The sequence below is a fragment of the Colobus angolensis genome, unplaced genomic scaffold (assembly GCF_000951035.1).
Source record: "Colobus angolensis palliatus isolate OR3802 unplaced genomic scaffold, Cang.pa_1.0 Scaffold12, whole genome shotgun sequence".
NCBI classification, from domain to species: Eukaryota; Metazoa; Chordata; class Mammalia; order Primates; family Cercopithecidae; genus Colobus; species Colobus angolensis.
The window spans coordinates 11768265-11782035 of record NW_012113141.1 but is presented as its reverse complement, the minus strand read 5'-3'; positions in this window follow the sequence as shown (position 1 = coordinate 11782035).

Here is a 13771-nt window from a genome sequence, read left to right as displayed (position 1 = left end):
GCTCACACCTGTAATCTCAGTGCTTTGGGAGGCCAAGGCAGGTGAATCACCTAAGCTCAGGAGTTCGAGACTAGCCTGGTAAACATGGTGAAAACTCATCTCTACTAAAAATACAAAAATTAGCCAGGTGTGGTGGTGGATGCCTGTAGTCCCAGCTACTTGGGAGGCTGAGACAGGAGAATTTCTTGAACCCAGGAGGCAGACGTTGCAGTGAGCCAAGATTGCACCACTGCACTCCAGCCTGGGTGACAGAGTAAGACTCTGTCTCAAACAAACAAACAAACAAACAAAAGACAGTTACAACAATGGAAAGGGAGAAAGGCAAAATGTATCCTATGGTGTGTGATCAGTATTGGAGGCATTAACATGAACTTTGACATTCCACAGTGCCTCCTCCCCAACCCTGGCTTCTGGCCCACCTTACACAGATGCCAACCTTGTGTATATATAGATATATGATAACCACTAACAACTATTTTACAAATTTACTCCACTATGGCAACAATTTAAAAGTAAGCAAATATGATTTAATGTATATGTATCAGTCTGTTTTTACGCTGCTGATAAAGACACACCCAAGACTGGGAAGAAAAGGAGATTTAGTTTCACTTACAGTTCTGCATGGCTGCAGAGGTCTCATAATCATGGCAGAGGGCAAAAGGCACTTCTTACATGGTGGCGACAAGAGAGAAATGAGGAAGACGCAAAAGCGGAAATCCCTGATAAATGCATCAGATCTCGTGAGACTTATTTTCTGTCATGAGAATAGCATGGGAAAGACTGGCCTCCATGATTCGATTACCTCCCCCTAAGTACCTCCCAAAACACGTGGGAATTCTGAGAGACACAATTCAAGTTGAGATTTGAATGGGGACACAGACAAACCGTATCATTCCACCCCTGGCCCCTCCAAATCTCACGTCCTCACATTTCAAAACCAATCATGCCTTCTCAACAGTCCCCCAAACTTTTAACCCATTTCAGCATCAACCCAAAATTCCATAGTTCAAAGTCTCATCCAAGACAAGGCTAGTCCCTTCTGCCTATGAGCCTGTAAAATCAAAAGCAAGCTAGTTACTTCCTAGATACAATGGGGGTACAGGCATTGGGTAAATACAGCAGTTCCAAATGGGAGAAACTAGCCAAAATAAAGGGGTTACCAGGCCCATGCAAGTCTGAAATCCAGCAAGGCAGTCAAATTTTAAAGCTCCAAAATTATCTCCTTTGACTCCAGGTCTCATATCCAGGTCATGCTGATGCAAGAGGCAGGTTCCCATGGTGTTGGGCAGCTCCACCCCTATGGCTTTGCAGGGTAAAGCCTCCCACACAGCTGCTTTCTCATGAGGGCATTGAGTGTCTACAGCTTTTCCAGGTGCACAATGCAAGCTGTTTGTGGATCTACCATTCTGGGGTCTGGGGGACTGTGGCCCTCTTCTCACAGCTCTATTAGGCAGCACCCCAGTAGGGACTCTGCATGAGGGTTCTGACCCCACATTTCCCTTCCACACAGCCCTAGCAGAGGTTCTCCATGAGGGCTCCACCCCTTCAGCAAAATTCTGCCTGGTCATCCAGGTATTTCCATACATCTTCTGAAATCTAGGTAGAAGTTCCCAAACCTCAATTTTTGACTTCTGTGCACCCACAGGCTCAATGCCATGTGGAAGCTGCTAAGGTTTGCGGTTTCCACCCTCTGAAGCCACAGCTCAAGCTGTACGTTGGCCTCCTTTAGCCATGGCTGGAGCTGCTAGGACACAGAGCACCAAGTCCCTAGGCTCCACACAGCATGGGGACCCTGGGCCAGGTCCATGAAACCAGTTTTTCCTCCTGGGCCTCCAGGTCTGTGATGGGAGGGGCTGCTGTGAAGGTCTCTGACATGGCCTAGAGACATTTTCCCCATGGTCTTGAGGAGTCATATTAGGCTCCTTGCTGCTTATGCAAATTTCTGCAGTTGGCTTGAATTTCTTCTCAAAAAAATGGGTTTTTCTTTTCTACTGCATCATCAGGCTGCAAATTTTTTGAACTTTTACGCCCTGTTTCCCTTTTAAAATGGAGTGCTTTTAACAGTATCCAAGTCAGCCAGGCACAGTGGCTCACGCCTGTAATGTTGGGAGGCCAAGGTGGGCAGATCACGAGGTCAGGAGATCAAGACCATCCTGGCTAACATGGTGAAATCCTGTCTCTACTACAAATACAAAAAATTAGCCAGGTGTGGTGGCGGGCTCCTGTAGTCCCAGCTATTCGGGAGGCTGAGGCAGGAGAATGATGTGAACCTGGGAGGTGGAGCTTGTAGTGAGTCGAGAGTGTGCCACTACACTCCAGCCTGGGCAACAGAGTAAGACTCCATCTCAAAAAAAAAAAAAAAAACAGTACCCAAGTCACCTCTTGAACACTTTTCTGCTTAGAAATTTCTTCTGCCAGATACCTTAAATCATCTCTCTCAAGTTTGAAGTTCCACATATCTCTAGGGCAGGGGCAAAATGCCTCCAGTCTCTTTGCTGAAACATAGCAAGAGTCACCTTTGTACCAGTTTCCGACAAGTTGCTCATCTCTATCTGAGACCACCTCAGCCTGGACCTTGCTGTCCATATTGCTATCAGCCTTTCAGTCAAAACCATTCAACAAGTCTCTAGGAAGTTCTAAACTTTCCCAAATTTTTCTGTCTTCTTTCTGAGCCCTCCAAACTGTTCCAACCTCTGCCTGTTACCCAGTTCCAAAGTTACTTCCACATTTTCAGGTATCTTTTCAGCAATGCCCCACTCTACTGATACCAATTTACTGTATTAGTCCATTTTTGCACTGATGATAAAGACATACCCAAGACTGGGAAGAAGAGGAGGTTTAATTTGACTCACAGTTCCGCATGGCTGGGGAGGTCTCATAATCATGGCGGAGGATGAAAGACATTTCTTACATGGCAGCAGCAAGAGAGAAATGAGGAAGAAGCAAAAGTGGAAACCCCTGATAAACTCATCATATCTCATGAGACTTATTCACTATTATGAGAATAGCACAGGAAAGACTGGCCCTCATAATTCAATTACCTCCCTGGGTCCTTCTCACAACATATGGGAATTCTGGGAGATACAATTCAAGTTGAGATTTGAATGGGGACACAGCCATACCATATCAGTACATGTATACATATATAATATAGATGTCAATGTGTGAATGTGTGCTTACATGTATGTGTCCACTGAGAGAACCTGGGAGCCGGAGCTGTGACACTCCAATAGTAATGAGCACACCTAAGATCCAGATCTTGTCTTCTAAATACCATTCTCCTAAAAGGAACAAGGGCTCCCTGAGTAACAGCTGATTCCAAGGCTAAGGAGGAGTACCTTGGTTTACCAAAAATTAAAGAATGTTCAAAGAATGATGGGGACAAAATCAAAAAGATACAGAAGCCCACTTGAAGGGGCACCTACTGGTTGAATCTAGGACAGGTTGAGTATCAGAATAAATAATGATATTAATGAATTATAACGTATTGCATCAAATAGAAATTCATGAGTTTATATAGACAAAATATACAAATGAATAAATGGAAAGTTTAGGAGGAACAAGATATTTACGCAGTCTCAAAGTACCTCTTCATTTAAAAAAATGTATTAATTACAAATGGGAAAAAGTAACTTTACAGTGGAGAAAACTGACAGAAACCATCTTCAAGTGATCAAAGCTTCACTCTCCAGTAAGGAGAGAAATCAAAATCCCATGTGATATGAGGGGATGCAACAAGGAGAACTCAGCATCACTTCTGATATTCCTGCCAAATGCGAATAAGATGAAGCAAGTCCTGAAAAAACATCAGAAAAACCCACTGACAGATGTTCAAGAAAATAACTGACCTGTACTCTGCAACAGTGCCAAGGTCATGAAAGTCAAGGAAAGCCTGAGGAACTGTCCCAGATAAAGGAGAATGAAGAGGCATGACAACTAAATGCAAACGTGATTCTGAACTGGATCTTTCTGCTGCAAAGGACATTGTTGGGGCAATTGGCAAAAGTTAAATGGTGTCTGAGGAATAGCTAGTCCTAACATACAAGGTCAGCATCCTGATACTGATGGTCATATTAGGTTAGGTAGGAAAATGTCCTTTCTTGTAGGAAATGTGCACTAAAGTATCCAGGGATGAGGAGGCATTGGGTCAACAAATTACTGTCAAATGGGTTTAGAAAAACAAAGTTCTTTATACTCTACTTGCAACATTTTTTTTTTTTTCCAGACAGAGTCTTGCTCTGTTGCCCAGGCTGGAGTGCAATGGTACAATCTCAGCTCACTGCAACCTCTACCTCCTGGGTTCAAGTGATTCTCCCCTGAGTAGCTGAGAATACAGGTGCATGCCACCGTGCCCAGCTAATACTTGCAACTTTTCTATAAGCTTGAGATTATTTCAAAATACAAGTAAAAGCCGGGAGCAGTGGCTGATGCCTGTAATCCCAGCACTTTCGGAAGCCAAGGCAGGCAGATTGCTTGAGTTCAGGAGTTTGAGACCAGCCTGCCAACATGGTAAAAACCTGTCATTCTACTAAAAATACAAAAATTAGCTGTGCATGGTGGCGGCTGCCTATAATTTCAGCTACACAAGAGGCTGAGGGGGTAGAATCACTTGAACCCGGGAGGTGGAGGTTGCAGTGAGCCGAGATTATGCCACTGCACTCCAGCCTGGGTGACAGACCAAAATGTTGTTTCCCAAAAAATAAATAAACAAACAAAATAAAAGTTAAAAAAAACATAAGCATGTAACTGACACACTGGAAAAAATGCAAAACACAAGATAGAAAAGGGGTCACACATTGTTCCTGAGAGGTAGGCATGGAGGCTTCACTGTCAGCCTCCTCAAATAGCAGGCCCTCTGCCAGGCCAGCCTCCGAGAGGGAGAGAGAGAGAGGGGGATGGCTGAGCCAGGCCCCTGGGCCTGTCCTTCCTTGATTCCACTACACCTGGCTAAGGTTCCTCTACCTGCCCCACACCCAGTTCCCATCCCTGCTCCCAGCCCTGGGGTGAGTCTCCCTGGTACCAGCTCTGCTTCCTTTTCTGTGTTTTATTTAGACAAGAGATAGGAATGAGGTGGGAGGTGGAAGAAGGGGGAAGAAAGGTGAGTTGAGCTGCCTTCCCCAGCATTAGAGCCCGGATGGGCTCTGTGCAGTCACTAGAGGTTGAAGCCAAGTGGGGTAAAGGGAGGAGGGAGAGGGAGGTCACTGGAAAGGGGGAGAGCCTGCTGGGGCCCACCATAGAGGAGGAAGGCAAGAGAGGATGGAGGGGGTGTGGCAGTGGTTTTGGCAAACACTAAAGAACCCTTGCCTCCCCATTTCCCATCTGCACCTCTTCTCTCCTCCCCAAATCAATACACTAGTTATTTTTATCCCTGAAAAAGAAAACAGGGGGTCACAATCTCAACATACAAACAATGCTTCAAATTGTACTAGAAAGAATATGAATATCCAGATAGAAAAACACAGCAAAAGATATTAACAGATAATGCCAAAAAATTAAATGTCTTATAAACACATGAAAAAAGTTTACTTTCTTCTGAAACCAAAGAAATGCAAAAATGAAAATGAGAAATCATAATTTATGATTCTTCAATATGCAAAATATATTTTAAAATCATATCCCATCTTGGCAAGAGTGTGAGGAAACAGGTATTTTACTTATCACTGGTAAATATGAATTCACATATTCCTTCTGGATGACATTTAACAATTCACATCAAAATCCTTAAAATTTTGCAAACCCTTCAGCAAAAAGAAATAACACCTGAAAAAAAATTTGCAAACCCATTACCCTAGTAAGTCTATTTCTAATAATGTTTCCTTAGGAAATAGTCATGAATGCTCACAAATATTTGCTGTAAAGTTGTTTATAGAGAGAAAGAACGTAATATCCCAACAACAAAGGATCAGATAAACTAACTTCAATGCATCCAAACAACAGAATACTAATGCAACCTTTTAAAATTATTTAATAAAATTTTATTTAGTGACAGTTGTGCATATGAATGTAGTCATACTAGCATTATATTCAAATCTTAGTAGCTCTGGATCCTAACTGCCTAACTGAAGAGCGTTATCACCTCCCTTGGAAAATCTTCCCGAGTTGTTGTTGAAAGACATCGCAGGCACCTCATGTGCTCAGAAGCAAGTCTGGCCGGCCCTCCTGTGGGGCTGTGAGCTAATCAAGGAGGCACCTGCAGACAGGGCCATCCATCTGGCTTGGCAAGGACTGCACCACTGAGGGACTGCTGCCTGGCCGCCATCCCATATTGTCACTCAGTTCTAGCACTGACCTGATGCTATATTGGCCCTGGATCCCAACATGGGCCGCCTCCTTCAGCTCAGAGTCTCTCCAGGCATTTTCTTAACTTCATTCAGCAGTCTCTGCTCCATTTCCTCTTTCATCAGGGCCAAAATCCAATTCTTCAGGCCAGGTGGGGTCTCCCCTCTTGTCCCACCTATGTGCTCCAGAAAAAAAAAAAAAATCTCCAAAACCGTTTCTCTCCATACACAACCACAAAAAAAAGAAAATCCCTCCACCCCTACAGAGACAACTGCTGGGGATAGGAGAGGAAGGAAACTAGGTCTAGCCCCAGAAGAATCAGCCAGTCCCAGCTCTGTCTCAGCCTGGACACACCCATAGGTAGAGACTGATGCAAATCAGCAAACATTGAACAAATAAAATGAGTCCATAAAACCCTGGAATGACCCACACCAAAAGATGGCCTGTGTTTGTGTATTAGTCCGTTTTCACTGTGTTTATGTATTGGTCCATTTTCATGCTGCTGATAAAGACATACCCATGACTGGGCAATTTACAAAAGTAAGAGGTTTAATGGACTCACAGTTCCACGTAGCTGGGGAGGCCTCACAATCACAGCAGAGGGTGAAAGGCACGTCTCACACGGCAGCAGACAGGAGAAGAGAGCCAAGCAAAAGGGGTTTCCCCTTATAAAACCATCAGATCTTGTGAGACTTATTCACTACCATGAGAATAGTATGCAGGAATACTCCCATACTAGGAGGAACCCAGTTTCTCCCACTGGGTCCCTCCCACAACATGAGGGAATTATGGAAGCTGCAATTCGAGATGAGATTTGGGTGGGGAAAGAACCAAACCATATCAGTTTGTCTCCTAGGGGAGAGATAACAAGCAACTTATTTTTTTGATTATTTATCTGTTACTTTATAAAATAACCACACTTGAAATCTGTTACATATTTATTGTAATGTAAAATAACAATTACAAAATAGATGTAAGGTTACAATAAAAAGGCCAGGTGGAATGGTTCATGCCTGTAATCTCAACATTTTGCAAGACTTGAAGCCAGAAGTTCGAGACCAGTCTGGCAACACAGCAAGACCCTACCTATAAAAAAATAAAAAGAAAGTTTTAAAAAGAAAATAAAATATATGTATATAAATAAGAATACCCATAACACACCCATATACCCACCACCCAGCTGAACAAACTGAACTTGATCATTTTGGTCCCTTGTGTGATCCGCCTGATCCTAGTCCCTTTCCTTCCCATAGCAGTAACTGCCAACATCACCATCCTGAACTTTGTTCTTCTCACTCCTTTGCCCTTCTTTGTAATTTTACTATACATTATTTGTATCCCTAAACAGTAGTTTTGCATGTCTTTTTATTTCCTATAAATAAAATCACGCTCTGGGTATTCTTCTGAGACCCGCTCTTTTCACTCAACATTACATTCCTGAGATTTATTCACATGTAGCTGTAGATCGCTCATTCTCTGTGGGATGAACATACACAGTTTACTGATCCGTTCTACTGCAATAAGCATTTGGGTTGTGTTCAGTAATGCGGCCCGAACATTCTTACTCGTGTCTCCTGGAGCATGGGTCCAAGAGATTTTCTGTGTACTACTCCAAGGGCTCTCTGGGTCATAAGGTGTGGGCTTCTCAGACTTTTCTGGATAATGCCTAATTATTTCTCATAATGGTGTGACAATTGACCCTCCCCCTAGCAGTGTTCAAACATCAAGGCTGGGATCCTTTTAGAAGTTCAAAATGAGGACTGTCTCCACCATGAAAGACCTCCTAGGGTACATCTTCTCTGGCTGTTGGAGTTGCTATCAGGCGCCTAGAGTAATTCAATGGCACTTCTTTCCTAAGAACGCAAATGGCATTTTAGAATAACTTGAATCATATCCTAGTCTCCACGTCATCTTCTATGGTTCTTGTTCTCTCTGGGCTCTCTGAGCTGTGTTCTTGGTAAAGCTGTTTGCTCTCTGGGGCCAGAAAAGCCTCTCTGAAGTACCACGGGAGGAGTCCTGGGATGGACAACAGGAAACCAGGTCCATGGGCCAGTCCCTGCCCCCACGCACCATGTGGCCTTAGAGAAGTCAACTCCTTTCCTGGGGCCTCTGCCTCCTCTAGGGTGAATGAAGCAAAGAGATCAGCTGGAGAGTCTCAGAGGCTCCTTCCTTCAGGCTGCATGACTAAGTCTTCCCACTCCTCTGCACTGGCCTGATGAAGTCAGTCACAAAGTGAGAACCACTGCCGGCCACATCTAGTGCCTCACCAGTGCCTCCAGCCAACACACCACAAAAGCTGTCATTTCCTAGGGTCACATCTCTATCCGGCCTCTATCTGGCCAAGGGACAAAAGCTGCATGAGACCCATGTAGTCATCCTCCCTGCCCTCGTTCCCCTGAGCTGTCTCTTACGCAGAGTCATTGGATAGGGACTCCCAATGAGAACCTTTTTTGTTTTTGTTTTCGAGACAGTGTCTTGGTCTGTCACACAGGCCTGCGTGCAATGGCACAATCTCAGCTCAATGGCACAGTCTCAGCTCATGCAACCCCTGCCTCCCAAGCTCAAGCAGTTCTCATGCCTCAGCCTCCCAAGTAGCTGGGATTACAGGCGTTTGCCACCACACTCAGGAATTTTTGTATTTTTAGTAGAGATCAGGTCCTCACCATGTTAGCCAGGCTGATCTCAAACTCTGGCCTCAAGCTGATCTGTCTATCTCGGGCTCCCAAAGTGCTGGGATTACAGGCACGAGCCACCGTGCCTGACCCAAATGAGAACCTCTGTGGCCTCCTTCTCTTACTGTGTTTAAGGGTGGAATAACCATACCTGGATCTGAATCCTGGCTTATTCTGCCTTTTTGGACCGTGTAATCTTGAATTAGTCATTTAACCTCTCTGAGCTTCAGCTTCCTAGTATATAAAATGATGACAATACCTGTCCGACAGATTTGTTGTGAGGCTTAAATGAGATCACATACCTGGAGCACTTCACATGGTGCTTGGCACATAGGACATGCCCAATGAATGGCAGTTACTAGTAAAACAGGCTCCCTTGGGACAGAGTATGGACCCCATCCAGTCACTAAAGTTAGCCAGAGGTTAGAGAATTCAGCTCTTCCTGATTTGCTCCTATTTGCAGAGAAATAATGTTTAGAAATGTCGGCCTGCTGTTCAGTATTGAAAAGAATGGAAAATGGTTTTATCCTGTTGTTAAGAGAAGGACAGAGCAGCCGGAGAGATGGCAGCAAAGACCAAAGGGAGGTCCACCTAGGGAGGCAGAGACACCTGAGGTCCACACAATGGCCCAGAGAAGTAGCACTGCAGCACCCCGTAAGAAGCTTTCATGGATATGATGTGAGTTTTGTTTCCCAGAAATTCTCCTCACACACTGTGTGTCCCTCTCTTAATGCACTAGTGGCAATCAACCATCTATTGACTCAGTCTGTGTGTGTATGTGTGTGTGTGTACATGAACATACCTTGCATGCCCCCATCCTCATCTTATGTAATCTGCTGAATGCAGAGATTGTGTTGGATTCATTCCTGGACCTGTTAGGAGACTAGTCCAGAGGTTTACATGAGAGCACTTATCATCTCTCATCAAGTGTGGATTGAATGTCTATCTTGCCATGGGTCTGGGCTTTGATAAGTGCTCAGAACAGCTCCTGGTCTTGGGGACTTCTCAATCCAGCAGGGAAGGCAAGACCATAGTCAACTCTGAGAGCTGTCAGGGTAAAAGCATTCTAGAAGGAAGCCTCAGTTAGAGCAAAATTCTCTATCTCCAAGCAGGCAATTCTTTTATATGAATAAGAACTCTTGTGCCCCAGTGCGGGAAAAAATAAATAAATTTAGAAAGAGACCAGTAAGACTAAAAAAGGGCCTTTTCATCATGCATCCAGCATGATAAGTTGGCTGGAGCAGATGCAGCATTGGCTACATGGAGAGGCTTAATGTGATGACTCTGGAGAAATGTGCTGGGGCCCACAGATCATACCAAAAACACAGGACTTCTCCTGTAGGCAATGGAAAGCCAGTAAGGCTTTAATATGATAAGTCTGTGTTTTAGCACACTCTCTCTGGAGCTGTGTGAGGGATGATTTGAAAATCAAATATAGTGCCACAATAAACATACGTGTGCATGTGTCTTTATAGCAGCAAGATTTATAATCTTTTGGGTATATACCCAGTAATGGGATGGCTGGGTCAAATGGTATTTCTAGTTCTAGATCCTTGAGGAATCGCCACACTGTCTTGCACAATGGTTGAACTAGTTTATGGTCCCACCAACAGTGTAAAACTGTTCCTATTTCTCCACATCCTCTCCAGCACCTGTTGTTTCCTGACTTTTTAATGATCACCACTCTAACTGGTGTGAAATGGTATCTCATTATGGTTTTGATTTGCAGTATATTTATTACGGCACTATTCACAATAGCAAAAACTTGGAACCAACCCAAATGTCCATCAATGATAGATTGGATTAAGAAAATGTGGCACATATACACCATGGAATACTATGCAGCCATAAAAAAGGATGAGTTCATGTCCTTTGTAGAGACATGGATGAAGCTGGAAACCATCCTTCTCAGCAAACTATCGCAAGGACAAAAAACCAAGCACTGCATGTTCTCACTCATAGGTTGGAATTGAACAATGAGAACACTAGGACACAGGACGGGGAACATCACATACCGGGGCCTGTCATGGGGTGGGGGGAGTGGGGAGGGATAGCATTAGGATATATACCTAATGTAAATGATGAGTTAATGGCTACAGCACACCAACATGACACATGTATACATATGTAACAAACCTGCACGTTGTGCACATGTACCCTAGAACTTAAAGTATAATAAAAAAGAAAAAAAGAAAAAAAAGAATATCAAATATATAAAAGAATAAAGCAATAAAAATAAAAGGATTGGAAGATGAAGTTGAAGAGAGATTTCAAAAAAGAGTGCAAAAATTCAAAGGGAAAAAATTAAGAAGAGAGATAAAATTAGAAGATCAATCCAAGAATTCTAATATATAAACTACAGAAGTTCTCAGAAAGATAAAAGCAAAAAAATAGAGGAAAGAAAGTCATCCAAGAAATAATTTAGGAAAATTTCCCAAAACTGAAGAGCATGAGTTTCTAGACTAAAAGTTCCATCAAGTATTCAACACAAAGGATAAATATGAGTTTTCACCACAGCACAGCAAGATCATCTTTCAGATCTCTGGCAACAATGAGAAGAGCTCACAAGCTTCCTAATAAGAAGGGGAAAAAACAGGTAATATATAAGAGATTTAGGAAGCAGAATGGCATTGACTTATTTACATCACTGGAAACAAAACGATAATAGTGAAAAGTTCATTTTCAAAAGAAAAATCTCACTCCTAAATTCTATATCCAACCAAATAATCAAGTATGATTTTCGGAAAGGCAAAATTTTTGTCTACCATGGATCCTTTCTGAGAAGCCATTAGAGGATGTGCGCTAACAAAACAAAGTTGTAAACCAAAATAGATGGAGACTGAACAGGCAGGAAACTCTGACACAGGAGAGGAGGGAAGGGCATCCCTAGGAAGCTGATAAAGGGAGATCCCAGGATGAGATGAAGCCCAGGCACAGAATGCTGCCTGTTCTGAGGGCACCAGGTCAGAAGGCTGTCAGGGAAACTCTTCAGGACAATGAAATTGATAAGCATCCGATGTGGGTGAAAATATTGGAATAGACAATCAGCAAAGACTCTGGAGCTGAATTAGTGATAAGTACACAGAAAGGCAAGCAAACAAAAGAATAAAATAGTTATTAGCTCCTAGGAAAACAAAAGTTATACAGGGAAGGAAAAATAAATTAGGCCACATGGAACTCTTCACCTTTTTAAACTATAAACATGTATACCTTTGACAAAACTTTAAATGAAAACAGTAAGTTTATTAACACATATACATTAGGGTTATCCTGCCCCAACCCATGCTGCTTCCCCCAAAGTGCCCTTAAGCTGAACCCAAATATCTTCCTCTATCCATCTCCAAAAAGGCAACTTCCCTTCAGGAATGGAAGCTATTTGGCCCCAGAGGGAGGAAAAAAAGAGAAAAATAAATTTGAAAAGAGACCTGTAAAACTAAAAGAGAGAAACCTGTTAATTAGTGCTTCAGACAGATAATAAATTCTGAATCTCACAAATAAGGCTTTACGGGTTGAGAGTGTATAATTGATACCCCAGCCTGGAGAGCCTATCAGATCACCTTAATCCCACTTTTTGTCTTGTGCATTTTAAATTATTCAGTTCCTTTGAAACCTAGAAATACTGCCTGTGTAGAATCAGACAGCTCACTCTATGGGGTGCCAATTTAGGATCTCCACAGTGGGTTCAGCCAGAGATGCTTGCCTTGAAGTCTGGAGATATGTATCCAGTCAAGCCACAATGACAGATACCAGAGCTCAAGGCTGCTCTGTTCTGTTGACATTCTGAGGACCCCTCCAACCTGGTGACTCCACCAGGAGACAGCCATCTGTAGGGCACCAGGAAGCATGAGAACGGTACCAGGATGAGGCAGTTGAAAGGCCCAGAATGCTGCAGGCTGCACAGATCACCCCCCAAGCTAACTCCATCATCTTGCACATGGGTCTCAGTTGTGCACCTGCAGAATGGGTGTAATAATTCCCACTCTAAGAGACTGCCAGGACTGGCTTACACTTCCAACGGACAATATGTGTGAAAGCCTTCTATTAGCTAATGTACTTGACGAACATGAGGAGAGGAGGAGGGAACCATGGTGAATTGAAATCCTGCTATGCGTCATGTCACAGGCAGACCTGACATGAAGATTCACGTACAAGCATTATGAAATTGCTCCTGGGAGAACCCAGAAAGGGAATGGGGAAAACAAGACAGGGAAGAGAAGGAGCCACGTAACAATACAATTACAGGTGAAGTCCCCGCCAAGGCCCGATCCTGCAGGGAGCTCTGTAGTGTACATTCCGTCTGAGTTTGCCCGCCTTGAAGGAAAAGAGCTGGGCTTTCATACTCCCGCCTCTGGATCACTGTCTGCAGGCCTCTCCGGGACACTTCTGGCTCTCAGCACCTTTGAGCAAAGCAACTGCAATAGCCTGCAGGTATCTGAAGAAAGTTGCAACTGCAAGCTGTTAGGAGAGAAGCATGCAAGGGCTGGGGCAGGAATGCATGGAGCTCATAAAGGACATCCAAGAGGATCTGAGGGCATCAGGGCAGAGAACTGGCAGCTTCCACTCCGCAGATCCTCAGAACACGTGTTGTCATTTAATTAATATTCAACTCAATGAAGGGGTATTAGTCCTACTTGACTGACAGGAAACTAAGGCTCAGAAAAGTGGCTCACTCAAGGTCCCATGGTGCATCAGAGATCAATTCCATCTGCCTCCAAATTCATGCTCCCACCAATGATTTTACTGTACTGTCACTCTGCTTCACTCTCCAGATCCCTTGGCACTGGTCACCTGGACCCTGCTCCCCTCAGTGGCTCCAGTCA